Raw genomic sequence first — 26,166 nt, 5'->3', positions numbered from 1 at the left:
TCTCAAAAACGTTGCCAAACTGTTGCAAATTCTCCCCTGAAAGGTTTGGCGGTGGAAACAGAAGCCTTTTTGTCATAGGAAATGAAATCAGCCCTTGAAGACAAAACCTGTGGGAAAAATTTTTTCTAAGCCCCGGGGTCACAATTTCAGCAAAAATCTGAAATTCTCCAATTCTCTCAAAAATGGTGCCAAACTGTTGCAAATTCTCCCCTGAAAGGTTTGGCGGTGGAAACAGAAGCCTTTTTGTCATAGGGAATGAAATCAGCCCTCGACAACTTTACCTGTGAAAACAAAAATTTCTAATCCCCTGGGTCACAATTTCAGCAAAAATCTGAAATTCTCCAGTTCACTTAAAAATGGTGCCAAACTGTTGCAAATTCTCCCCTGAAAGGTTTGGCGGTGGAAACAGAGGGCTTTTTATCATAGGCCAAGAAATCAGCCCTCGACAACTTTACCTGTGGAAAAAAAAATTTCTAAGCCCCGGGGTCACAATTTCAGCAAAAATCTGAAATTCTCCAATTCTCTCAAAAAATGGTGCCAAACTGTTGCAAATTCTCCCCTGAAAGGTTTGGCGGTGGAAACAGAAGGCTTTTTATCATAGGCCAAGAAATCAGCCCTTGAAAACTTAACCTGTGAAAAAAAAAATTTCTAAGCCCCTGGGTCACAATTTCATCAAAAATCTGAAATTCTCCAATTCTCTCAAAAGTGGTGCCAAACTGTTGCAAATTCTCCCCTGAAAGGTTTGGCGGTGGAAACAGAAGCCTTTTTATCATAGGAAATGAAATCAGCCCTCAAAGACAAAACCTGTGGTAAAAAAAATTTTCTAAGCCCCGGGGTCACAATTTCAGCAAAGATCTGAAATTCTCCAATTCTCTCAAAAATGGTGCCAAACTGTTGCAAATTCTCCCCTGAAAGGTTTGGCGGTGGAAACAGAAGCCTTTTTATCATAGAAAATGAAATCAGCCCTCAAAGACAAAACCTGTGGTAAAAAAAATTTTCTAAGCCCCGGGGTCACAATTTCAGCAAAAATCTGAAATTCTCCAATTATCTCAAAAACGGTGCCAAACTGTTGCAAATTCTCCCCTGAAAGGTTTGGCGGTGGAAACCAAAGCCTTTTTGTCATAGGAAATTAAATCAGCCCTCGAAGACAAAACCTGTGGTAAAAAAAAAAATTCTAATCCCCGGGGTCACAATTTCAGCAAATATCTGAAATTCTCCAATTCTCTCAAAAACGTTGCCAAACTGTTGCAAATTCTCCCCTGAAAGGTTTGGCGGTGGAAACAGAAGCCTTTTTGTCATAGGAAATGAAATCAGCCCTTGAAGACAAAACCTGTGGGAAAAAATTTTTCTAAGCCCCGGGGTCACAATTTCAGCAAAAATCTGAAATTCTCCAATTCTCTCAAAAATGGTGCCAAACTGTTGCAAATTCTCCCCTGAAAGGTCTGGCGGTGGAAACAGAAGCCTTTTTGTCATAGGAAATGAAATCAGCCCTCGAAGACAAAACCTGTGGGAAAAATTTTTTGTAAGCCCAGGGGTCACAATTTCAGCAAAAATCTGAAATTCTCCAATTCTCTCAAAAATGGTGCCAAACTGTTGCAAATTCTCCCCTGAAAGGTTTGGCGGTGGAAACAGAAGCCTTTTTGTCATAGGAAAGGAAATCAGCCCTCGAAGACAAAACCTGTGGTAAAAAATTTTTCTAAGCCCCGGGGTCACAATTTCAGCAAAAATCTGAAATTCTCCAATTCTCTCAAAAATGGTGCCAAACTGTTGCAAATTCTCCCCTGAAAGGTTTGGCGGTGGAAACAGAAGCCTTTTTGTCATAGGAAAGGAAATCAGCCCTCGAAGACAAAACCTGTGGTAAAAATTTTTTCTAAGCCCCGGGGTCACAATTTCAGCAAAAATCTGAAATCCTCCAATTCTCTCAAAAATGGTGCCAAACTGTTGCAAATTCTCCCCTGAAAGGTTTGGCGGTGGAAACCAAAGCCTTTTTGTCATAGGAAATTAAATCAGCCCTCGAAGACAAAACCTGTGGTAAAAAAAAAAATTCTAATCCCCGGGGTCACAATTTCAGCAAATATCTGAAATTCTCCAATTCTCTCAAAAACGTTGCCAAACTGTTGCAAATTCTCCCCTGAAAGGTTTGGCGGTCGAAACAGAAGCCTTTTTGTCATAGGAAATGAAATCAGCCCTCGAAGACAAAACCTGTGGAAATAAAATTTTCTAAGCCCCGGGGTCACAATTTCAGCAAAAATCTGAAATTCTCCAATTCTCTCAAAAATGGTGCCAAACTTTTGCAAATTCTCCCCTGAAAGGTTTGGCGGTGGAAACAGAAGACATTTTGTCATAGGAAATGAAATCAGCCCTCGACAACTTTACCTGTGAAAAAAAAATTTCTAAGCCCCAGGGTCACAATTTCAACAAAAATCTGAAATTCTCCAATTCTCTCAAAAATGGTGCCAAACTGTTGCAAATTCTCCCCTGAAAGGTTTGGCGGTGGAAACAGAAGCCCTTTTGTCATAGGAAATGAAATCAGCCCTCGAAGACAAAACCTGTGGGAAAAAAATTTTCTAAGCCCAGGGGTCACAATTTCAGCAAAAATCTGAAATTCTCCAATTCTCTCAAAAATGGTGCCAAACTGTTGCACATTCTCCCCTGAAAGGTTTGGCGGTGGAAACAGAGGGCTTTTTATCATAGGCCAAGAAATCAGCCTTCGACAACTTTACCTGTGAAAAAAAAAATTTCTAAGCCCCGGGGTCACAATTTCAGCAAAAATCTGAAATTCTCCAATTCTCTCAAAAACGTTGCCAAACTGTTGGAAATTCTCCCCTGAAAGGTTTGGCGGTGGAAACAGAAGCCTTTTTGTCATAGGAAATGAAATCAGCCCTCGAAGACAAAACCTGTGGGAAAAATTTTTTGTAAGCCCAGGGGTCACAATTTCAGCAAAAATCTGAAATTCTCCAATTCTCTCAAAAATGGTGCCAAACTGTTGCAAATTCTCCCCTGAAAGGTTTGGCGGTGGAAACAGAAGCCTTTTTGTCATAGGAAAGGAAATCAGCCCTCGAAGACAAAACCTGTGGTAAAAAATTTTTCTAAGCCCCGGGGTCACAATTTCAGCAAAAATCTGAAATTCTCCAATTCTCTCAAAAATGGTGCCAAACTGTTGCAAATTCTCCCCTGAAAGGTTTGGCGGTGGAAACAGAAGCCTTTTTGTCATAGGAAAGGAAATCAGCCCTCGAAGACAAAACCTGTGGTAAAAATTTTTTCTAATCCCCGGGGTCACAATTTCAGCAAATATCTGAAATTCTCCAATTCTCTCAAAAACGTTGCCAAACTGTTGCAAATTCTCCCCTGAAAGGTTTGGCGGTCGAAACAGAAGCCTTTTTGTCATAGGAAATGAAATCAGCCCTCGAAGACAAAACCTGTGGAAATAAAATTTTCTAAGCCCCGGGGTCACAATTTCAGCAAAAATCTGAGATTCTCCAATTCTCTCAAAAATGGTGCCAAACTGTTGCAAATTCTCCCCTGAAAGGTTTGGCGGTGGAAACAGAAGCCCTTTTGTCATAGGAAATGAAATCAGCCCTCGAAGACAAAACCTGTGGGAAAAAAATTTTCTAAGCCCAGGGGTCACAATTTCAGCAAAAATCTGAAATTCTCCAATTCTCTCAAAAATGGTGCCAAACTGTTGCACATTCTCCCCTGAAAGGTTTGGCGGTGGAAACAGAGGGCTTTTTATCATAGGCCAAGAAATCAGCCTTCGACAACTTTACCTGTGAAAAAAAAAATTTCTAAGCCCCGGGGTCACAATTTCAGCAAAAATCTGAAATTCTCCAATTCTCTCAAAAACGTTGCCAAACTGTTGGAAATTCTCCCCTGAAAGGTTTGGCGGTGGAAACAGAAGCCTTTTTGTCATAGGAAATGAAATCAGCCCTCGAAGACAAAACCTGTGGGAAAAATTTTTTGTAAGCCCAGGGGTCACAATTTCAGCAAAAATCTGAAATTCTCCAATTCTCTCAAAAATGGTGCCAAACTGTTGCAAATTCTCCCCTGAAAGGTTTGGCGGTGGAAACAGAAGCCTTTTTGTCATAGGAAAGGAAATCAGCCCTCGAAGACAAAACCTGTGGTAAAAAATTTTTCTAAGCCCCGGGGTCACAATTTCAGCAAAAATCTGAAATTCTCCAATTCTCTCAAAAATGGTGCCAAACTGTTGCAAATTCTCCCCTGAAAGGTTTGGCGGTGGAAACAGAAGCCTTTTTGTCATAGGAAAGGAAATCAGCCCTCGAAGACAAAACCTGTGGTAAAAATTTTTTCTAAGCCCCGGGGTCACAATTTCAGCAAAAATCTGAAATCCTCCAATTCTCTCAAAAATGGTGCCAAACTGTTGCAAATTCTCCCCTGAAAGGTTTGGCGGTGGAAACCGAAGCCTTTTTGTCATAGGAAATTAAATCAGCCCTCGAAGACAAAACCTGTGGTAAAAAAAAAAAATTCTAATCCCCGGGGTCACAATTTCAGCAAATATCTGAAATTCTCCAATTCTCTCAAAAACGTTGCCAAACTGTTGCAAATTCTCCCCTGAAAGGTTTGGCGGTCGAAACAGAAGCCTTTTTGTCATAGGAAATGAAATCAGCCCTCGAAGACAAAACCTGTGGAAATAAAATTTTCTAAGCCCCGGGGTCACAATTTCAGCAAAAATCTGAAATTCTCCAATTCTCTCAAAAATGGTGCCAAACTTTTGCAAATTCTCCCCTGAAAGGTTTGGCGGTGGAAACAGAAGACATTTTGTCATAGGAAATGAAATCAGCCCTCGACAACTTTACCTGTGAAAAAAAAATTTCTAAGCCCCAGGGTCACAATTTCAACAAAAATCTGAAATTCTCCAATTCTCTCAAAAATGGTGCCAAACTGTTGCAAATTCTCCCCTGAAAGGTTTGGCGGTGGAAACAGAAGCCCTTTTGTCATAGGAAATGAAATCAGCCCTCGAAGACAAAACCTGTGGGAAAAAAATTTTCTAAGCCCAGGGGTCACAATTTCAGCAAAAATCTGAAATTCTCCAATTCTCTCAAAAATGGTGCCAAACTGTTGCACATTCTCCCCTGAAAGGTTTGGCGGTGGAAACAGAGGGCTTTTTATCATAGGCCAAGAAATCAGCCTTCGACAACTTTACCTGTGAAAAAAAAAATTTCTAAGCCCCGGGGTCACAATTTCAGCAAAAATCTGAAATTCTCCAATTCTCTCAAAAACGTTGCCAAACTGTTGGAAATTCTCCCCTGAAAGGTTTGGCGGTGGAAACAGAAGCCTTTTTGTCATAGGAAATGAAATCAGCCCTCGAAGACAAAACCTGTGGGAAAAATTTTTTGTAAGCCCAGGGGTCACAATTTCAGCAAAAATCTGAAATTCTCCAATTCTCTCAAAAATGGTGCCAAACTGTTGCAAATTCTCCCCTGAAAGGTTTGGCGGTGGAAACCGAAGCCTTTTTGTCATAGGAAGTGAAATCAGCCCTCGAAGACAAAACCTGTGGTAAAAAATTTTTCTAAGCCCCGGGGTCACAATTTCAGCAAAAATCTGAAATTCTCCAATTCTCTCAAAAAATGGTGCCAAACTGTTGCAAATTCTCCCCTGAAAGGTGTGGCGGAGGAAACAGAAGCCTTTCTGTCATAGGAAATGAAATCAGCCCTCGAAGACAAAACCTGTGGAAAAAAATTTTTCTAAGCCCCGGGGTCACAATTTCAGCAAAAATCTGAAATTCTCCAATTCTCTCAAAAATGGTGCCAAACTTTTGCAAATTCTCCCCTGAAAGGTTTGGCGGTGGAAACAGAAGACATTTTGTCATAGGAAATGAAATCAGCCCTCGACAACTTTACCTGTGAAAAAAAAAAATTCTAAGCCCCAGGGTCACAATTTCAGCAAAAATCTGAAATTCTCCAATTCTCTCAAAAATGGTGCCAAACTGTTGCAAATTCTCCCCTGAAAGGTTTGGCGGTCGAAACAGAAGCCTTTTTTTCATAGGAAATGAAATCAGCCCTCGAAGACAAAACCTGTGGAAATAAAATTTTCTCAGCCCCGGGGTCACAATTTCAGCAAAAATCTGAAATTCTCCAATTCTCTCAAAAATGGTGCCAAACTTCTGCAAATTCTCCCCTGAAAGGTTTGGCGGTGGAAACAGAAGACATTTTGTCATAGGAAATGAAATCAGCCCTCGACAACTTTACCTGTGAAAAAAAAAATTTCTAAGCCCCAGGGTCACAATTTCAGCAAAAATCTGAAATTCTCCAATTCTCTCAAAAATGGTGCCAAACTGTTGCAAATTCTCCCCTGAAAGGTTTGGCGGTGGAAACAGAAGCCCTTTTGTCATAGGAAATGAAATCAGCCCTCGAAGACAAAACCTGTGGGGAAAAAAATTTTCTAAGCCCCGGGGTCACAATTTCAGCAAAAATCTGAAATTCTCCAATTCTCTCAAAAACGGTGCCAAACTTTTGCAAATTCTCCCCTGAAAGGTTTGGCGGTGGAAACAGAAGACATTTTGTCGTAGGAAATGAAATCAGCCCTCGACAACTTTACCTGTGAAAAAAAAAATTCTAAGCCCCAGGGTCACAATTTCAGCAAAAATCTGAAATTCTCCAATTCTCTCAAAAATGGTGCCAAACTGTTGCAAATTCTCCCCTGAAAGGTTTGGCGGTGGAAACAGAAGCCCTTTTGTCATAGGAAATGAAATCAGCCCTCGAAGACAAAACCTGTGGGAAAAAAATTTTCTAAGCCCCGGGGTCACAATTTCAGCAAAAATCTGAAATTCTCCAATTCTCTCAAAAATGGTGCCAAACTGTTGCAAATTCTCCCCTGAAAGGTTTGGCGGTGGAAACAGAAGCCTTTTTGTCATAGGAAATGAAATCAGCCCTCAACAACTTTACCTGTGAAAACAAAAATTTCTAATCCCCTGGGTCACAATTTCAGCAAAAATCTCAAATTCTCCAGTTCACTTAAAAATGGTGCCAAACTGTTGCAAATTCTCCCCTGAAAGGTTTGGCGGTGGAAACAGAGGGCTTTTTATCATAGGCCAAGAAATCAGCCCTCGACAACTTTACCTGTGAAAAAAAAAATTTCTAAGCCCCGGGGTCACAATTTCAGCAAAAATCTGAAATTCTCCAATTCTCTCAAAAAATGGTGCCAAACTGTTGCAAATTCTCCCCTGAAAGGTTTGGCGGTGGAAACAGAAGGCTTTTTATCATAGGCCAAAAAATCAGCCCTCGACAACTTAACCTGTGAAAAAAAAAATTTCTAAGCCCCTGGGTCACAATTTCAGCAAAAATCTGAAATTCTCCAATTCTCTCAAAAGTGGTGCCAAACTGTTGCAAATTCTCCCCTGAAAGGTTTGGCGGTGGAAACAGAAGCCTTTTTATCATAGGAAATGAAATCAGCCCTCAAAGACAAAACCTGTGGTAAAAAAAATTTTCTAAGCCCCGGGGTCACAATTTCAGCAAAAATCTGAAATTCTCCAATTCTCTCAAAAACGGTGCCAAACTTTTGCAATTTCTCCCCTGAAAGGTTTGGCGGTGGAAACAGAAGACATTTTGTCGTAGGAAATGAAATCAGCCCTCGACAACTTTACCTGTGAAAAAAAAAATTCTAAGCCCCAGGGTCACAATTTCAGCAAAAATCTGAAATTCTCCAATTCTCTCAAAAATGGTGCCAAACTGTTGCAAATTCTCCCCTGAAAGGTTTGGCGGTGGAAACAGAAGCCCTTTTGTCATAGGAAATGAAATCAGCCCTCGAAGACAAAACCTGTGGGAAAAAAAATTTCTAAGCCCCGGGGTCACAATTTCAGCAAAAATCTGAAATTCTCCAATTCTCTCAAAAATGGTGCCAAACTGTTGCAAATTCTCCCCTGAAAGGTTTGGCGGTGGAAACAGAAGCCTTTTTGTCATAGGAAATGAAATCAGCCCTCGACAACTTTACCTGTGAAAACAAAAATTTCTAATCCCCTGGGTCACAATTTCAGCAAAAATCTGAAATTCTCCAGTTCACTTAAAAATGGTGCCAAACTGTTGCAAATTCTCCCCTGAAAGGTTTGGCGGTGGAAACAGAGGGCTTTTTATCATAGGCCAAGAAATCAGCCCTCGACAACTTTACCTGTGAAAAAAAAAATTTCTAAGCCCCGGGGTCACAATTTCAGCAAAAATCTGAAATTCTCCAATTCTCTCAAAAAATGGTGCCAAACTGTTGCAAATTCTCCCCTGAAAGGTTTGGCGGTGGAAACAGAAGGCTTTTTATCATAGGCCAAAAAATCAGCCCTTGACAACTTAACCTGTGAAAAAAAAAATTTCTAAGCCCCTGGGTCACAATTTCAGCAAAAATCTGAAATTCTCCAATTCTCTCAAAAGTGGTGCCAAACTGTTGCAAATTCTCCCCTGAAAGGTTTGGCGGTGGAAACAGAAGCCTTTTTATCATAGGAAATGAAATCAGCCCTCAAAGACAAAACCTGTTGTAAAAAAAATTTTCTAAGCCCCGGGGTCACAATTTCAGCAAAAATCTGAAATTCTCCAATTCTCTCAAAAACGGTGCCAAACTGTTGCAAATTCTCCCCTGAAAGGTTTGGCGGTGGAAACAGAAGCCTTTTTATCATAGGAAATGAAATCAGCCCTCGACAACTTTACCTGTGAAAAAAAAATTTCTAAGCCCCAGGGTCACAATTTCAGCAAAAATCTGAAATTCTCCAATTCTCTCAAAAATGGTGCCAAACTGTTGCAAATTCTCCCCTGAAAGGTTTGGCGGTGGAAACAGAAGCCCTTTTGTCATAGGAAATGAAATCAGCCCTCGAAGACAAAACCTGTGGGGAAAAAAATTTTCTAAGCCCCGGGGTCACAATTTCAGCAAAAATCTGAAATTCTCCAATTCTCTCAAAAACGTTGCCAAACTGTAGCAAATTCTCCCCTGAAAGGTTTGGCGGTGGAAACAGAAGCCTTTTTATCATAGGAAATGAAATCAGCCCTCGACAACTTTACCTGTGAAAAAAAAAACTTTCTAAGCCCCGGAGTCACAATTTCAGCAAAAATCTGAAATTCTCCAATTCTCTCAAAAATGGTGCCAAACTTTTGCAAATTCTCCCCTGAAAGGTTTGGCGGTGGAAACAGAAGACATTTTGTCATAGGAAATGAAATCAGCCCTCGACAACTTTACCTGTGAAAAAAAAAAATTCTAAGCCCCAGGGTCACAATTTCAGAAAAAATCTGAAATTCTCCAATTCTCTCAAAAATGGTGCCAAACTGTTGCAAATTCTCCCCTGAAAGGTTTGGCGGTGGAAACAGAAGCCCTTTTGTCATAGGAAATGAAATCAGCCCTCGAAGACAAAACCTGTGGGAAAAAAATTTTCTAAGCCCCGGGGTCACAATTTCAGCAAAAATCTGAAATTCTCCAATTCTCTCAAAAATGGTGCCAAACTGTTGCAAATTCTCACCTGAAAGGTTTGGCGGTGGAAACAGAAGCCTTTTTGTCATAGGAAATGAAATCAGCCCTCGACAACTTTACCTGTGAAAACAAAAATTTCTAATCCCCTGGGTCACAATTTCAGCAAAAATCTGATATTTTCCAGTTCACTTAAAAATGGTGCCAAACTGTTGCAAATTCTCCCCTGAAAGGTTTGGCGGTGGAAACAGAGGGCTTTTTATCATAGGCCAAGAAATCAGCCCTCGACAACTTTACCTGTGAAAAAAAAAATTTCTAAGCCCCGGGGTCACAATTTCAGCAAAAATCTGAAATTCTCCAATTCTCTCAAAAAATGGTGCCAAACTGTTGCAAATTCTCCCCTGAAAGGTTTGGCGGTGGAAACAGAAGGCTTTTTATCATAGGCCAAGAAATCAGCCCTTGACAACTTAACCTGTGAAAAAAAAAATTTCTAAGCCCCTGGGTCACAATTTCAGCAAAAATCTGAAATTCTCCAATTCTCTCAAAAGTGGTGCCAAACTGTTGCAAATTCTCCCCTGAAAGGTTTGGCGGTGGAAACAGAAGCCTTTTTATCATAGGAAATGAAATCAGCCCTCAAAGACAAAACCTGTGGTAAAAAAAATTTTCTAAGCCCCGGGGTCACAATTTCAGCAAAAATCTGAAATTCTCCAATTCTCTCAAAAACGGTACCAAACTGTTGCAAATGCTCCCCTGAAAGGTTTGGCGGTGGAAACAGAAGCCTTTTTATCATAGGAAATGAAATCAGCCCTCAAAGACAAAACCTGTGGTAAAAAAATTTTTCTAAGCCCCGGGGTCACAATTTCAGCAAAAATCTGAAATTCTCCAATTCTCTCAAAAACGGTGCCAAACTGTTGCAAATTCTCCCCTGAAAGGTTTGGCGGTGGAAACAGAAACCTTTATGTCATAGGAAATGAAATCAGCCCTCGAAGACAAAACCTGTGGTAAAAAAAAATTTCTAAGCCCCGGTGTCACAATTTCAGCAAAAATCTGAAATTCTCCAATTCTCTCAAAAATGGTGCCAAACTTTTGCAAATTCTCCCCTGAAAGGTTTGGCGGTGGAAACAGAAGACATTTTGTCATAGGAAATGAAATCAGCCCTCGACAACTTTACCTGTGAAAAAAAAAAATTCTAAGCCCCAGGGTCACAATTTCAGCAAAAATCTGAAATTCTCCAATTCTCTCAAAAATGGTGCCAAACTGTTGCAAATTCTCCCCTGAAAGGTTTGGCGGTGGAAACAGAAGCCCTTTTGTCATAGGAAATGAAATCAGCCCTCGAAGACAAAACATGTGGGAAAAATTTTTTCTAAGCCCCGGGGTCACAATTTCAGCAAAAATCTGAAATTCTCCAATTCTCTCAAAAATGGTGCCAAACTGTTGCAAATTCTCCCCTGAAAGGTTTGGCGGTGGAAACAGAAGCCTTTTTATCATAGGAAATGAAATCAGCCCTCAAAGACAAAACCTGTGGTAAAAAAAATTTTCTAAGCCCCGGGGTCACAATTTCAGCAAAAATCTGAAATTCTCCAATTATCTCAAAAACGGTGCCAAACTGTTGCAAATTCTCCCCTGAAAGGTTTGGCGGTGGAAACAGAAGCCTTTTTGTCATAGGAAATGAAATCAGCCCTTGAAGACAAAACCTGTGGGAAAAATTTTTTCTAAGCCCCGGGGTCACAATTTCAGCAAAAATCTGAAATTCTCCAATTCTCTCAAAAATGGTGCCAAACTGTTGCAGATTCTCCCCTGAAAGGTCTGGCGGTGGAAACAGAAGCCTTTTTGTCATAGGAAATGAAATCAGCCCTCGACAACTTAACCAGTGGTAAAAAAAAATTTCTAAGCCCGGGGGTCACAATTTCAGCAAAAATCTGGAATTCCCAATTCTCTCAAAAATGTTGCCAAACTGCTGCAAATTCTCCCCTGAAAGGTTTGGCAGTGGAAACAGAAGCCTTTTTATCATAGGCCAAGAAATCAGCCCTCGACAACTTTACCTGTGAAAAAAAAAAATTCTAAGCCCCGGGGTCACAATTTCAGCAAAAATGTGAAATTCTCCAATTCTCTCAAAAACGGTGCCAAACTGTTGCAAATTCTCCCCTGAAAGGTTTGGCGGTGGAAACAGAAACCTTTTTGTCATAGGAAATGAAATCAGCCCTCGAAGACAAAACCTGTGGTAAAAAAAATTTTCTAAGCCCCGGGGTCACAATTTCAGCAAAAATCTGAAATTCTCCAATTCTCTCAAAAATGGTGCCAAACTGTTGCAAATTCTCCCCTGAAAGGTTTGGCGGTGGAAACAGAAGCCTTTTGTCATAGGCCAAGAAATCAGCCCTCTACAACTTTACCTGTGAAAAAAAAAATTTCTAAGCCCCGGGGTCACAATTTCAGCAAAAATCTGAAATTCTCCAATTCTCTCAAAGATGGTGCCAACTGTTGCACATTCTCCCCTGAAAGGTTTGGCGGTGGAAACAGAGGGCTTTTTATCATAGGCCAAGAAATCAGCCTTCGACAACTTTACCTGTGAAAAAAAAAAATTCTAAGCCCCGGGGTCACAATTTCAGCAAAAATGTGAAATTCTCCAATTCTCTCAAAAACGGTGCCAAACTGTTGCAAATTCTCCCCTGAAAGGTTTGGCGGTGGAAACAGAAACCTTTTTGTCATAGGAAATGAAATCAGCCCTCGAAGACAAAACCTGTGGTAAAAAAAAATTTCTAAGCCCCGGGGTCACAATTTCAGCAAAAATCTGAAATTCTCCAATTCTCTCAAAAATGGTGCCAAACTTATGCAAATTCTCCCCTGAAAGGTTTGGCGGTGGAAACAGAAGCCTTTTTATCATAGGAAATGAAATCAGCCCTCAAAGACAAAACCTGTGGTAAAAAAAATTTCTAAGCCCCGGGGTCACAATTTCAGCAAAAATCTGAAATTCTCCAATTCTCTCAAAGATGGTGCCAACTGTTGCACATTCTCCCCTGAAAGGTTTGGCGGTGGAAACAGAGGGCTTTTTATCATAGGCCAAGAAATCAGCCTTCGACAACTTTACCTGTGAAAAAAAAAATTTCTAAGCCCTGGTGTCACAATTTCAGCAAAAATCTGAAATTCTCCAATTCTCTCAAAAATGGTGCCAAACTGTTGCAAATTCTCCCCTGAAAGGTTTGGCGGTGGAAACAGAAGCCTTTTTGTCATAGGAAATGAAATCAGCCCTCGAAGACAAAACCTGTGGGAAAAATTTTTTGTAAGCCCAGGGGTCACAATTTCAGCAAAAATCTGAAATTCTCCAATTCTCTCAAAAATGGTGCCAAACTGTTGCAAATTCTCCCCTGAAAGGTTTGGCGGTGGAAACAGAAGCCTTTTTGTCATAGGAAAGGAAATCAGCCCTCGAAGACAAAACCTGTGGAAGAAATTTTTTCTAAGCCCCGGGGTCACAATTTCAGCAAAAATCTGAAATTCTCCAATTCTCTCAAAAACGGTGCCAAACTGTTGCAAATTCTCCCCTGAAAGGTGTGGCGGAGGAAACAGAAGCCTTTTTGTCATAGGAAATGAAATCAGCCCTCGAAGACAAAACCTGTGGGAAAAATTTTTTGTAAGCCCAGGGGTCACAATTTCAGCAAAAATCTGAAATTCTCCAATTCTCTCAAAAACGGTGCCAAACTGTTGCAAATTCTCCCCTGAAAGGGTTGGCAGTGGAAACAGAAGGCTTTTTATCATAGGCCAAGAAATCAGCCCTCGACAACTTTACCTGTGAAAAAAAAAAATTCTAAGCCCCGGGGTCACAATTTCAGCAAAAATCTGAAACTCTCCAATTCTCTCAAAAAATGGTGCCAAAGTTTGCAAATTCTCCCCTGAAAGGTTTGGCGGTGGAAACAGAAGCCTTTTTGTCATAGGAAATGAAATCAGCCCTCAAAGACAAAACCTGTGGTAAAAAAAATTTTCTAAGCCCCGGGGTCACAATTTCAGCAAAAATCTGAAATTCTCCAGTTCACTCAAAAATTGTGCCAAACTTTTGCAAATTCTCCCCTGAAAGGTTTGGTGGTGGAAACAGAAGCCTTTTTGTCATAGGAAATGAAATCAGCCCTCGAAGACAAAACCTGTGGGGGGAAAAATTTCTAAGCCCCGGGGTCACAATTTCAGCAAAAATCTGAAATTCTCCAGTTGACTCAAAAATGGTGCCAAACTGTTGCAAATTCTCCCCTGAAAGGTTTGGCGGTGGAAACAGAAGCCTTTTTGTCATAGGAAATGAAATCAGCCCTCGAAGACAAAAAGTGTGGTAAAAAAAATTTTCTAAGCCCCGGGGTCACAATTTCAGCAAAAATCTGAAATTCTCCAATTCTCTCAAAAATGGTGCCAAACTTTTGCAAATTCTCCCCTGAAAGTTTTGGCGGTGGAAACAGAAGCCTTTTTGTCATAGGAAATGAAATCAGCCCTCGAAGACAAAACCTGTGGTAAAAAAAATTTTCTAAGCCCCGGGGTCACAATTTCAGCAAAAATCTGAAATTCTCCAATTCTCTCAAAAATGGTGCCAAACTGTTGCAAATTCTCCCCTGAAAGGTTTGGCGGTGGAAACAGAAGCCTTTTTATCATAGGAAATGAAATCAGCCCTCAAAGACAAAACCTGTGGTAAAAAAATCTGAAATTCTCCAATTCTCTCAAAAACGGTGCCAAACTGTTGCAAATTCTCCCCTGAAAGGTTTGGCGGTGGAAACAGAAGCCTTTTTGTCATAGGAAATGAAATCAGCCCTCGAAGACAAAACCTGTGGGAAAAAATTTTTCTAAGCCCCGGGGTCACAATTTCAGCAAAAATCTGAAATTCTCCAATTCTCTCAAAAATGGTGCCAAACTGTTGCAAATTCTCCCCTGGAAGGTCTGGCGGTGGAAACAGAAGCCTTTTTGTCATAGGAAATGAAATCAGCCCTCGACAACTTAACCAGTGGTAAAAAAAAATTTCTAAGCCCGGGGGTCACAATTTCAGCAAAAATCTGGAATTCTCCAATTCTCTCAAAAATGGTGCCAAACTGCTGCAAATTCTCCCCTGAAAGGTTTGGCAGTGGAAACAGAAGCCTTTTTATCATAGGCCAAGAAATCAGCCCTCGACAACTTTACCTGTGAAAAAAAAAATTTCTAAGCCCCGGGGTCACAATTTCAGCAAAAATGTGAAATTCTCCAATTCTCTCAAAAACGGTGCCAAACTGTTGCAAATTCTCCCCTGAAAGGTTTGGCGGTGGAAACAGAAGCCTTTTTGTCATAGGAAATGAAATCAGCCCTCGAAGACAAAAAGTGTGGTAAAAAAAATTTTCTAAGCCCCGGGGTCACAATTTCAGCAAAAATCTGAAATTCTCCAATTCTCTCAAAAATGGTGCCAAACTTTTGCAAATTCTCCCCTGAAAGTTTTGGCGGTGGAAACAGAAGCCTTTTTGTCATAGGAAATGAAATCAGCCCTCGAAGACAAAACCTGTGATAAAAAAAATTTTCTAAGCCCCGGGGTCACAATTTCAGCAAAAATCTGAAATTCTCCAATTCTCTCAAAAATGGTGCCAAACTGTTGCAAATTCTCCCCTGAAAGGTTTGGCGGTGGAAACAGAAGCCTTTTTATCATAGGAAATGAAATCAGCCCTCAAAGACAAAACCTGTGGTAAAAAAAATTTTCTAACCCCCGGGGTCACAATTTCAGCAAAAATCTGAAATTCTCCAATTCTCTCAAAAATTTTGCCAAACTTTTGCAAATTCTCCCCTGAAAGGTTTGGCGGTGGAAACAGAAGCCTTTTTGTCATAGGAAATGAAATCATGCCTCGAAGACAAAACCTGTGGGGGGGGGGGAAATTTCTAAGCCCCGGGGTCACAATTTCAGCAAAAATCTGAAATTCTCCAGTTCACTCAAAAATGGTTCCAAATTGTTGCAAATTCTCCCCTGAAAGGTTTGGGGGTGGAAACAGAAGCCTTTTTGTCATAGGAAATGAAATCAGCCCTCAAAGACAAAAAGTGTGGTAAAAAAAATTTTCTAAGCCCCGGGGTCACAATTTCAGCAAAAATCTGAAAATCTCCAGTTCACTCAAAAATGGTGCCAAACTGTTGCAAATTCTCCCCTGAAAGGTTTGGCGGTGGAAACAGAAGCCTTTTTGTCATAGGAAATGAAATCAGCCCTCGAAGACAAAACCTGTGGTAAAAAAAAAATTCTAAGCCCCGGGGTCACAATTTCAGCAAAAATCTGAAATTCTCCAATTCTCTCAAAAACGGTGCCAAACTGTTGCAAATTCTCCCCTGAAAGGTTTGGCGGTGGAAACAGAAGGCTTTTTGTCATAGGAAATGAAATCAGCCATCGAAGACAAAACCTGTGGAAAAAGATTTTTCTAAGCCCCGGGGTCACAACTTCAGCAAAAATCTGAAATTCTCCAATTCTCTCAAAAATGGTGCCAAACTGTTGCAAATTCTCCCCTGAAAGGGTTGGCAGTGGAAACAGAAGGCTTTTTATCATAGGCCAAGAAATCAGCCCTCGACAACTTTACCTGTGAAAAAAAAAAATTCTAAGCCCCGGGGTCACAATTTCAGCAAAAATCTGAAATTCTCCAATTCTCTCAAAAACGGTGCCAAACTGTTGCAAATTCTCCCCTGAAAGGTTTGGCGGTGGAAACAGAAGGCTTTTTGTCATAGGAAATGAAATCAGCCATCGAAGACAAAACCTGTGGAAAAAAAATTTTCTAAGCCCCGGGGTAACAATTTCAGCAAAAATCTGAAACTCTCCAATTCTCCCAAAAAATGGTGCCAAAGTTTGCAAATTCTCCCCTGAAAGGTTTGGCGGTGGAAACAGAAGCCTTTTTGTCATAGGAAATGAAAGCAGCCCTCGAAGACAAAACCTGTGGGGAAAAAAATTTCTAAGCAACGTGATCACAATTTCAGTAAAAATCTGAAATTCTCCAATTCTCTCAAAAATGGTGCCAAACTGTTGCAAATTGTCCCCTGAAAGGTTTGGCGGTGGAAACAGAAGCCTTTTTGTCATAGGAAATGAAATCAGCCCTCGACAACTTTACCTGTGAAAAAAAAAATTTCTACGCCCCGGGGTCACAATTTCAGCAAAAATCTGAAATTCTCCAGTTCACTCAAAAATTGTGCCAAACTTTTGCAAATTCTCCCCTGAAAGGTTTGGTGGTGGAAACAGAAGCCTTTTTGTCATAGGAAATGAAATCAGCCCTCGAAGACAAAACCTGTGGGGGAAAAAAATTTCTAAGCCCCGGGGTCACAATTTCAGGAAAAATCTGAAATTCTCCAGTTGACTCAAAAATGGTGCCAAACTGTTGCAAATTCTCCCCTGAAAGGTTTGGCGGTGGAAACAGAAGCCTTTTTGTCATAGGAAATGAAATCAGCCCTCGAAGACAAAAAGTGTGGTAAAAAAAATTTTCTAAGCCCCGGGGTCACAATTTCAGCAAAAATCTGAAATTCTCCAATTCTCTCAAAAACGGTGCCAAACTGTTGCAAATTCTCCCCTGAAAGGTTTGGCGGTGGAAACAGAAGGCTTTTTGTCATAGGAAATGAAATCAGCCATCGAAGACAAAACCTGTGGAAAAAAATTTTTCTAAGCCCCGGGGTCACAATTTCAGCAAAAATCTGAAACTCTCCAATTCTCCCAAAAAATGGTGCCAAAGTTTGCAAATTCTCCCCTGAAAGGTTTGGCGGTGGAAACAGAAGCCTTTTTGTCATAGGAAATGAAAGCAGCCCTCGAAGACAAAACCTGTGGGGAAAAAAATTTCTAAGCAACGTGATCACAATTTCAGTAAAAATCTGAAATTCTCCAATTCTCTCAAAAATGGTGCCAAACTGTTGCAAATTGTCCCCTGAAAGGTTTGGCGGTGGAAACAGAAGCCTTTTTGTCATAGGAAATGAAATCAGCCCTCGACAACTTTACCTGTGAAAAAAAAAATTTCTACGCCCCGGGGTCACAATTTCAGCAAAAATCTGAAATTCTCCAGTTCACTCAAAAATTGTGCCAAACTTTTGCAAATTCTCCCCTGAAAGGTTTGGTGGTGGAAACAGAAGCCTTTTTGTCATAGGAAATGAAATCAGCCCTCGAAGACAAAACCTGTGGGGGAAAAAAATTTCTAAGCCCCGGGGTCACAATTTCAGGAAAAATCTGAAATTCTCCAGTTGACTCAAAAATGGTGCCAAACTGTTGCAAATTCTCCCCTGAAAGGTTTGGCGGTGGAAACAGAAGCCTTTTTGTCATAGGAAATGAAATCAGCCCTCGAAGACAAAAAGTGTGGTAAAAAAAATTTTCTAAGCCCCGGGGTCACAATTTCAGCAAAAATCTGAAATTCTCCAATTCTCTCAAAAACGGTGCCAAACTGTTGCAAATTCTCCCCTGAAAGGTGTGGCGGAGGAAACAGAAGCCTTTTTGTCATAGGAAATGAAATCAGCCCTCGAAGACAAAACCTGTGGGAAAATTTTTTTGTAAGCCCAGGGGTCACAATTTCAGCAAAAATCTGAAATTCTCCAATTCTCTCAAAAATGGTGCCAAACTGTTGCAAATTCTCCCCTGAAAGGTTTGGCGGTGGAAACAGAAGCCTTTTTGTCATAGGAAAGGAAATCAGCCCTCGAAGACAAAACCTGTGGTAAAAAATTTTTCTAAGCCCCGGGGTCACAATTTCAGCAAAAATCTGAAATTCTCCAATTCTCTCAAAAATGGTGCCAAACTGTTGCAAATTCTCCCCTGAAAGGTTTGGCGGTGGAAACCGAAGCCTTTTTGTCATAGGAAATTAAATCAGCCCTCGAAGACAAAACCTGTGGAAAAAAAATTTCTAAGCCCCGGGGTCACAATTTCAGCAAAAATCTGAAATTCTCCAATTCTCTCAAAAACGTTGCCAAACTGTTGCAAATTCTCCCCTGAAAGGTTTGGCGGTGGAAACAGAAGCCCTTTTGTCATAGGAAATGAAATCAGCCCTCGACAACTTTACCTGTGAAAAAAAAAAATTTCTAAGCCCCAGGGTCACAATTTCAGCAAAAATCTGAAATTCTCCAATTCTCTCAAAAATGGTGTCAAACTGTTGCAAATTCTCCCCTGAAAGGTTTGGCGGTGGAAACAGAAGCCCTTTTGTCATAGGAAATGAAATCAGCCCTCGAAGACAAAACCTGTGGGAAAAATTTTTTCTAAGCCCCGGGGTCACAATTTCAGCAAAAATCTGAAATTCTCCAATTCTCTCAAAAAATGGTGCCAAAGTTTGCAAATTCTCCCCTGAAAGGTTTGGCGGTGGAAACAGAAGCCTTTTTGTCATAGGAAATGAAATCAGCCATCGAAGACAAAACCTGTGGAAAAAAATTTTTCTAAGCCCCGGGGTCACAATTTCAGCAAAAATCTGAAACTCTCCAATTCTCCCAAAAAATGGTGCCAAAGTTTGCAAATTCTCCCCTGAAAGGTTTGGCGGTGGAAACAGAAGCCTTTTTGTCATAGGAAATGAAAGCAGCCCTCGAAGACAAAACCTGTGGGGAAAAAAATTTCTAAGCAACGTGATCACAATTTCAGTAAAAATCTGAAATTCTCCAATTCTCTCAAAAATGGTGCCAAACTGTTGCAAATTGTCCCCTGAAAGGTTTGGCGGTGGAAACAGAAGCCTTTTTGTCATAGGAAATGAAATCAGCCCTCGACAACTTTACCTGTGAAAAAAAAAATTTCTACGCCCCGGGGTCACAATTTCAGCAAAAATCTGAAATTCTCCAGTTCACTCAAAAATTGTGCCAAACTTTTGCAAATTCTCCCCTGAAAGGTTTGGTGGTGGAAACAGAAGCCTTTTTGTCATAGGAAATGAAATCAGCCCTCGAAGACAAAACCTGTGGGGGAAAAAAATTTCTAAGCCCCGGGGTCACAATTTCAGGAAAAATCTGAAATTCTCCAGTTGACTCAAAAATGGTGCCAAACTGTTGCAAATTCTCCCCTGAAAGGTTTGGCGGTGGAAACAGAAGCCTTTTTGTCATAGGAAATGAAATCAGCCCTCGAAGACAAAAAGTGTGGTAAAAAAAATTTTCTAAGCCCCGGGGTCACAATTTCAGCAAAAATCTGAAATTCTCCAATTCTCTCAAAAACGGTGCCAAACTGTTGCAAATTCTCCCCTGAAAGGTGTGGCGGAGGAAACAGAAGCCTTTTTGTCATAGGAAATGAAATCAGCCCTCGAAGACAAAACCTGTGGGAAAATTTTTTTGTAAGCCCAGGGGTCACAATTTCAGCAAAAATCTGAAATTCTCCAATTCTCTCAAAAATGGTGCCAAACTGTTGCAAATTCTCCCCTGAAAGGTTTGGCGGTGGAAACAGAAGCCTTTTTGTCATAGGAAAGGAAATCAGCCCTCGAAGACAAAACCTGTGGTAAAAAATTTTTCTAAGCCCCGGGGTCACAATTTCAGCAAAAATCTGAAATTCTCCAATTCTCTCAAAAATGGTGCCAAACTGTTGCAAATTCTCCCCTGAAAGGTTTGGCGGTGGAAACCGAAGCCTTTTTGTCATAGGAAATTAAATCAGCCCTCGAAGACAAAACCTGTGGAAAAAAAATTTCTAAGCCCCGGGGTCACAATTTCAGCAAAAATCTGAAATTCTCCAATTCTCTCAAAAACGTTGCCAAACTGTTGCAAATTCTCCCCTGAAAGGTTTGGCGGTGGAAACAGAAGCCCTTTTGTCATAGGAAATGAAATCAGCCCTCGACAACTTTACCTGTGAAAAAAAAAAATTTCTAAGCCCCAGGGTCACAATTTCAGCAAAAATCTGAAATTCTCCAATTCTCTCAAAAATGGTGTCAAACTGTTGCAAATTCTCCCCTGAAAGGTTTGGCGGTGGAAACAGAAGCCCTTTTGTCATAGGAAATGAAATCAGCCCTCGAAGACAAAACCTGTGGGAAAAATTTTTTCTAAGCCCCGGGGTCACAATTTCAGCAAAAATCTGAAATTCTCCAATTCTCTCAAAAATGGTGCCAAACTGTTGCAAATTCTCCCCTGAAAGGTTTGGCGGTGGAAACAGAAGCCTTTTTGTCATAGGAAATGAAATCAGCCCTCGAAGACAAAACCTGTGGTAAAAAAAATTTTCTAAGCCCCGGGGTCACAATTTCAGCAAAAATCTGAAATTCTCCAATTCTCTCAAAAACGTTGCCAAACTGTAGCAAATTCTCCCCTGAAAGGTTTGGCGGTGGAAACAGAAGCCTTTTTATCATAGGAAATGAAATCAGCCCTCGACAACTTTACCTGTGAAAAAAAAAAACTTTCTAAGCCCCGGAGTCACAATTTCAGCAAAAATCTGAAATTCTCCAATTCTCTCAAAAATGGTGCCAAACTTTTACATATTCTCCCCTGAAAGGTTTGGCGGTGGAAACAGGAGACATTTTGTCATAGGAAATGAAATCAGCCCTCGACAACTTTACCTGTGAAAAAAAAAAATTCTAAACCCCAGGGTCACAATTTCAGCAAAAATCTGAAATTCTCCAATTCTCTCAAAAATGGTGACAAACTGTTGCAAATTCTCCCCTGAAAGGTTTGGCGGTGGAAACAGAAGCCTTTTTGTCATAGGAAATGAAATCAGCCCTCGACAACTTTACCTGTGAAAACAAAAATTTCTAATCCCCTGGGTCACAATTTCAGCAAAAATCTGAAATTCTCCAGTTCACTTAAAAATGGTGCCAAACTGTTGCAAATTCTCCCCTGAAAGGTTTGGCGGTGGAAACAGAGGGCTTTTTATCATAGGCCAAGAAATCAGCCCTCGACAACTTTACCTGTGAAAAAAAAAATTTCTAAGCCCCGGGGTCACAATTTCAGCAAAAATCTGAAATTCTCCAATTCTCTCAAAAAATGGTGCCAAACTGTTGCAAATTCTCCCCTGAAAGGTTTGGCGGTGGAAACAGAAGGCTTTTTATCATAGGCCAAGAAATCAGCCCTTGACAACTTAACCTGTGAAAAAAAAAATTCTAAGCCCCTGGGTCACAATTTCAGCAAAAATCTGAAATTCTCAAATTCTCTCAAAAGTGGTGCCAAACTGTTGCAAATCCTCCCCTGAAAGGTTTGGCGGTGGAAACAGAAGCCTTTTTATCATAGGAAATGAAATCAGCCCTCAAAGACAAAACCTGTGGTAAAAAAAATTTTCTAAGCCCCGGGGTCACAATTTCAGCAAAAATCTAAAATTCTCCAATTCTCTCAAAAACGGTGCCAAACTGTTGCAAATTCTCCCCTGAAAGGTTTGGCGGTGGAAACAGAAGCCTTTTTATCATAGGAAATGAAATCAGCCCTCAAAGACAAAACCTGTGGTAAAAAAAAATTTCTAAGCCCCGGGGTCACAATTTCAGCAAAAATGTGAAATTCTCCAATTCTCTCAAAAACGGTGCCAAACTTTTGCAAATTCTCCCCTGAAAGGTTTGGCGGTGGAAACAGAAACCTTTTTGTCATAGGAAATGAAATCAGCCCTCGAAGACAAAACCTGTGGTAAAAAAAATTTTCTAAGCCCTGGGGTCACAATTTCAGCAAAAATCTGAAATTCTCCAATTCTCTCAAAAATGGTGCCAAACTGTTGCAAATTCTCCCCTGAAAGGTTTGGCGGTGGAAACAGAAGCCTTTTTATCATAGGAAATGAAATCAGCCCTCAAAGACAAAACCTGTGGTAAAAAAAATTTTCTAACCCCCGGGGTCACAATTTCAGCAAAAATCTGAAATTCTCCAGTTCACTCAAAAATGGTTCCAAATTGTTGCAAATTCTCCCCTGAAAGTTTTGGCGGTGGAAACAGAAGCCTTTTTGTCATAGGAAATGAAATCAGCCCTCGACAACTTTACCTGTGAAAAAAAAAATTTCTACGCCCCGGGGTCACAATTTCAGCAAAAATCTGAAATTCTCCAGTTCACTCAAAAATTGTGCCAAACTTTTGCAAATTCTCCCCTGAAAGGTTTGGTGGTGGAAACAGAAGCCTTTTTGTCATAGGAAATGAAATCAGCCCTCGAAGACAAAACCTGTGGTAAAAAAAAAATTCTAAGCCCCGGGGTCACAATTTCAGCAAAAATCTGAAATTCTCCAATTCTCTCAAAAACGGTGCCAAACTGTTGCAAATTCTCCCCTGAAAGGTTTGGCGGTGGAAACAGAAGGCTTTTTGTCATAGGAAATGAAATCAGCCATCGAAGACAAAACCTGTGGAAAAAGATTTTTCTAAGCCCCGGGGTCACAACTTCAGCAAAAATCTGAAATTCTCCAATTCTCTCAAAAATGGTGCCAAACTGTTGCAAATTCTCCCCTGAAAGGGTTGGCAGTGGAAACAGAAGGCTTTTTATCATAGGCCAAGAAATCAGCCCTCGACAACTTTACCTGTGAAAAAAAAAAATTCTAAGCCCCGGGGTCACAATTTCAGCAAAAATCTGAAACTCTCCAATTCTCTCAAAAAATGGTGCCAAAGTTTGCAAATTCTCCCCTGAAAGGTTTGGCGGTGGAAACAGAAGCCTTTTTGTCATAGGAAATGAAATCAGCCATCGAAGACAAAACCTGTGGAAAAAAATTTTTCTAAGCCCCGGGGTCACAATTTCAGCAAAAATCTGAAACTCTCCAATTCTCCCAAAAAATGGTGCCAAAGTTTGCAAATTCTCCCCTGAAAGGTTTGGCGGTGGAAACAGAAGCCTTTTTGTCATAGGAAATGAAAGCAGCCCTCGAAGACAAAACCTGTGGGGAAAAAAATTTCTAAGCAACGTGATCACAATTTCAGTAAAAATCTGAAATTCTCCAATTCTCTCAAAAATGGTGCCAAACTGTTGCAAATTGTCCCCTGAAAGGTTTGGCGGTGGAAACAGAAGCCTTTTTGTCATAGGAAATGAAATCAGCCCTCGACAACTTTACCTGTGAAAAAAAAAATTTCTACGCCCCGGGGTCACAATTTCAGCAAAAATCTGAAATTCTCCAGTTCACTCAAAAATTGTGCCAAACTTTTGCAAATTCTCCCCTGAAAGGTTTGGTGGTGGAAACAGAAGCCTTTTTGTCATAGGAAATGAAATCAGCCCTCGAAGACAAAACCTGTGGGGGAAAAAAATTTCTAAGCCCCGGGGTCACAATTTCAGGAAAAATCTGAAATTCTCCAGTTGACTCAAAAATGGTGCCAAACTGTTGCAAATTCTCCCCTGAAAGGTTTGGCGGTGGAAACAGAAGCCTTTTTGTCATAGGAAATGAAATCAGCCCTCGAAGACAAAAAGTGTGGTAAAAAAAAATTTCTAAGCCCCGGGGTCACAATTTCAGCAAAAATCTGAAATTCTCCAATTCTCTCAAAAATGGTGCCAAACTTTTGCAAATTCTCCCCTGAAAGTTTTGGCGGTGGAAACAGAAGCCTTTTTGTCATAGGAAATGAAATCAGCCCTCGAAGACAAAACCTGTGGTAAAAAAAATTTTCTAAGCCCCGGGGTCACAATTTCAGCAAAAATCTGAAATTCTCCAATTCTCTCAAAAATGGTGCCAAACTGTTGCAAATTCTGCCCTGAAAGGTTTGGCGGTGGAAACAGAAGCCTTTTTATCATAGGAAATGAAATCAGCCCTCAAAGACAAAACCTGTGGTAAAAAAAATTTTCTAAGCCCCGGGGTCACAATTTCAGCAAAAATCTGAAATTCTCCAATTCTCTCAAAAACGGTGCCAAACTGTTGCAAATTCTCCCCTGAAAGGTTTGGCGGTGGAAACAGAAGCCTTTTTGTCATAGGAAATGAAATCAGCCCTCGAAGACAAAACCTGTGGGAAAAAATTTTTCTAAGCCCCGGGGTCACAATTTCAGCAAAAATCTGAAATTCTCCAATTCTCTCAAAAACGGTGCCAAACTGTTGCAAATTCTCCCCTGAAAGGTTTGGCGGTGGAAACAGAAGGCTTTTTGTCATAGGAAATGAAATCAGCCATCGAAGACAAAACCTGTGGAAAAAGATTTTTCTAAGCCCCGGGGTCACAACTTCAGCAAAAATCTGAAATTCTCCAATTCTCTCAAAAATGGTGCCAAACTGTTGCAAATTCTCCCCTGAAAGGGTTGGCAGTGGAAACAGAAGGCTTTTTATCATAGGCCAAGAAATCAGCCCTCGACAACTTTACCTGTGAAAAAAAAAAATTCTAAGCCCCGGGGTCACAATTTCAGCAAAAATCTGAAACTCTCCAATTCTCTCAAAAAATGGTGCCAAAGTTTGCAAATTCTCCCCTGAAAGGTTTGGCGGTGGAAACAGAAGCCTTTTTGTCATAGGAAATGAAATCAGCCATCGAAGACAAAACCTGTGGAAAAAAATTTTTCTAAGCCCCGGGGTCACAATTTCAGCAAAAATCTGAAACTCTCCAATTCTCCCAAAAAATGGTGCCAAAGTTTGCAAATTCTCCCCTGAAAGGTTTGGCGGTGGAAACAGAAGCCTTTTTGTCATAGGAAATGAAAGCAGCCCTCGAAGACAAAACCTGTGGGGAAAAAAATTTCTAAGCAACGTGATCACAATTTCAGTAAAAATCTGAAATTCTCCAATTCTCTCAAAAATGGTGCCAAACTGTTGCAAATTGTCCCCTGAAAGGTTTGGCGGTGGAAACAGAAGCCTTTTTGTCATAGGAAATGAAATCAGCCCTCGACAACTTTACCTGTGAAAAAAAAAATTTCTACGCCCCGGGGTCACAATTTCAGCAAAAATCTGAAATTCTCCAGTTCACTCAAAAATTGTGCCAAACTTTTGCAAATTCTCCCCTGAAAGGTTTGGTGGTGGAAACAGAAGCTTTTTTGTCATAGGAAATGAAATCAGCCCTCGAAGACAAAACCTGTGGGGGAAAAAAATTTCTAAGCCCCGGGGTCACAATTTCAGGAAAAATCTGAAATTCTCCAGTTGACTCAAAAATGGTGCCAAACTGTTGCAAATTCTCCCCTGAAAGGTTTGGCGGTGGAAACAGAAGCCTTTTTGTCATAGGAAATGAAATCAGCCCTCGAAGACAAAAAGTGTGGTAAAAAAAATTTTCTAAGCCCCGGGGTCACAATTTCAGCAAAAATCTGAAATTCTCCAATTCTCTCAAAAATGGTGCCAAACTTTTGCAAATTCTCCCCTGAAAGTTTTGGCGGTGGAAACAGAAGCCTTTTTGTCATAGGAAATGAAATCAGCCCTCGAAGACAAAACCTGTGGTAAAAAAAAATTTCTAAGCCCCGGGGTCACAATTTCAGCAAAAATCTGAAATTCTCCAATTCTCTCAAAAATGGTGCCAAACTGTTGCAAATTCTCCCCTGAAAGGTTTGGCGGTGGAAACAGAAGCCTTTTTATCATAGGAAATGAAATCAGCCCTCAAAGACAAAACCTGTGGTAAAAAAAATTTTCTAAGCCCCGGGGTCACAATTTCAGCAAAAATCTGAAATTCTCCAATTCTCTCAAAAACGGTGCCAAACTGTTGCAAATTCTCCCCTGAAAGGTTTGGCGGTGGAAACAGAAGCCTTTTTGTCATAGGAAATGAAATCAGCCCTCGAAGACAAAACCTGTGGGAAAAATTTTTTCTAAGCCCCGGGGTCACAATTTCAGCAAAAATCTGAAATTCTCCAATTCTCCCAAAAAATGGTGCCAAAGTTTGCAAATTCTCCCCTGAAAGGTTTGGCGGTGGAAACAGAAGCCTTTTTGTCATAGGAAATGAAAGCAGCCCTCGAAGACAAAACCTGTGGGGAAAAAAATTTCTAAGCAACGTGATCACAATTTCAGTAAAAATCTGAAATTCTCCAATTCTCTCAAAAATGGTGCCAAACTGTTGCAAATTGTCCCCTGAAAGTTTTGGC

Source organism: Podarcis liolepis (genome assembly GCF_965112155.1).
Source record: "Podarcis liolepis genome assembly, chromosome: 1".
Classification (NCBI taxonomy): Eukaryota; Metazoa; Chordata; class Lepidosauria; order Squamata; family Lacertidae; genus Podarcis; species Podarcis liolepis.
This window is presented reverse-complemented; position numbering follows the sequence as displayed.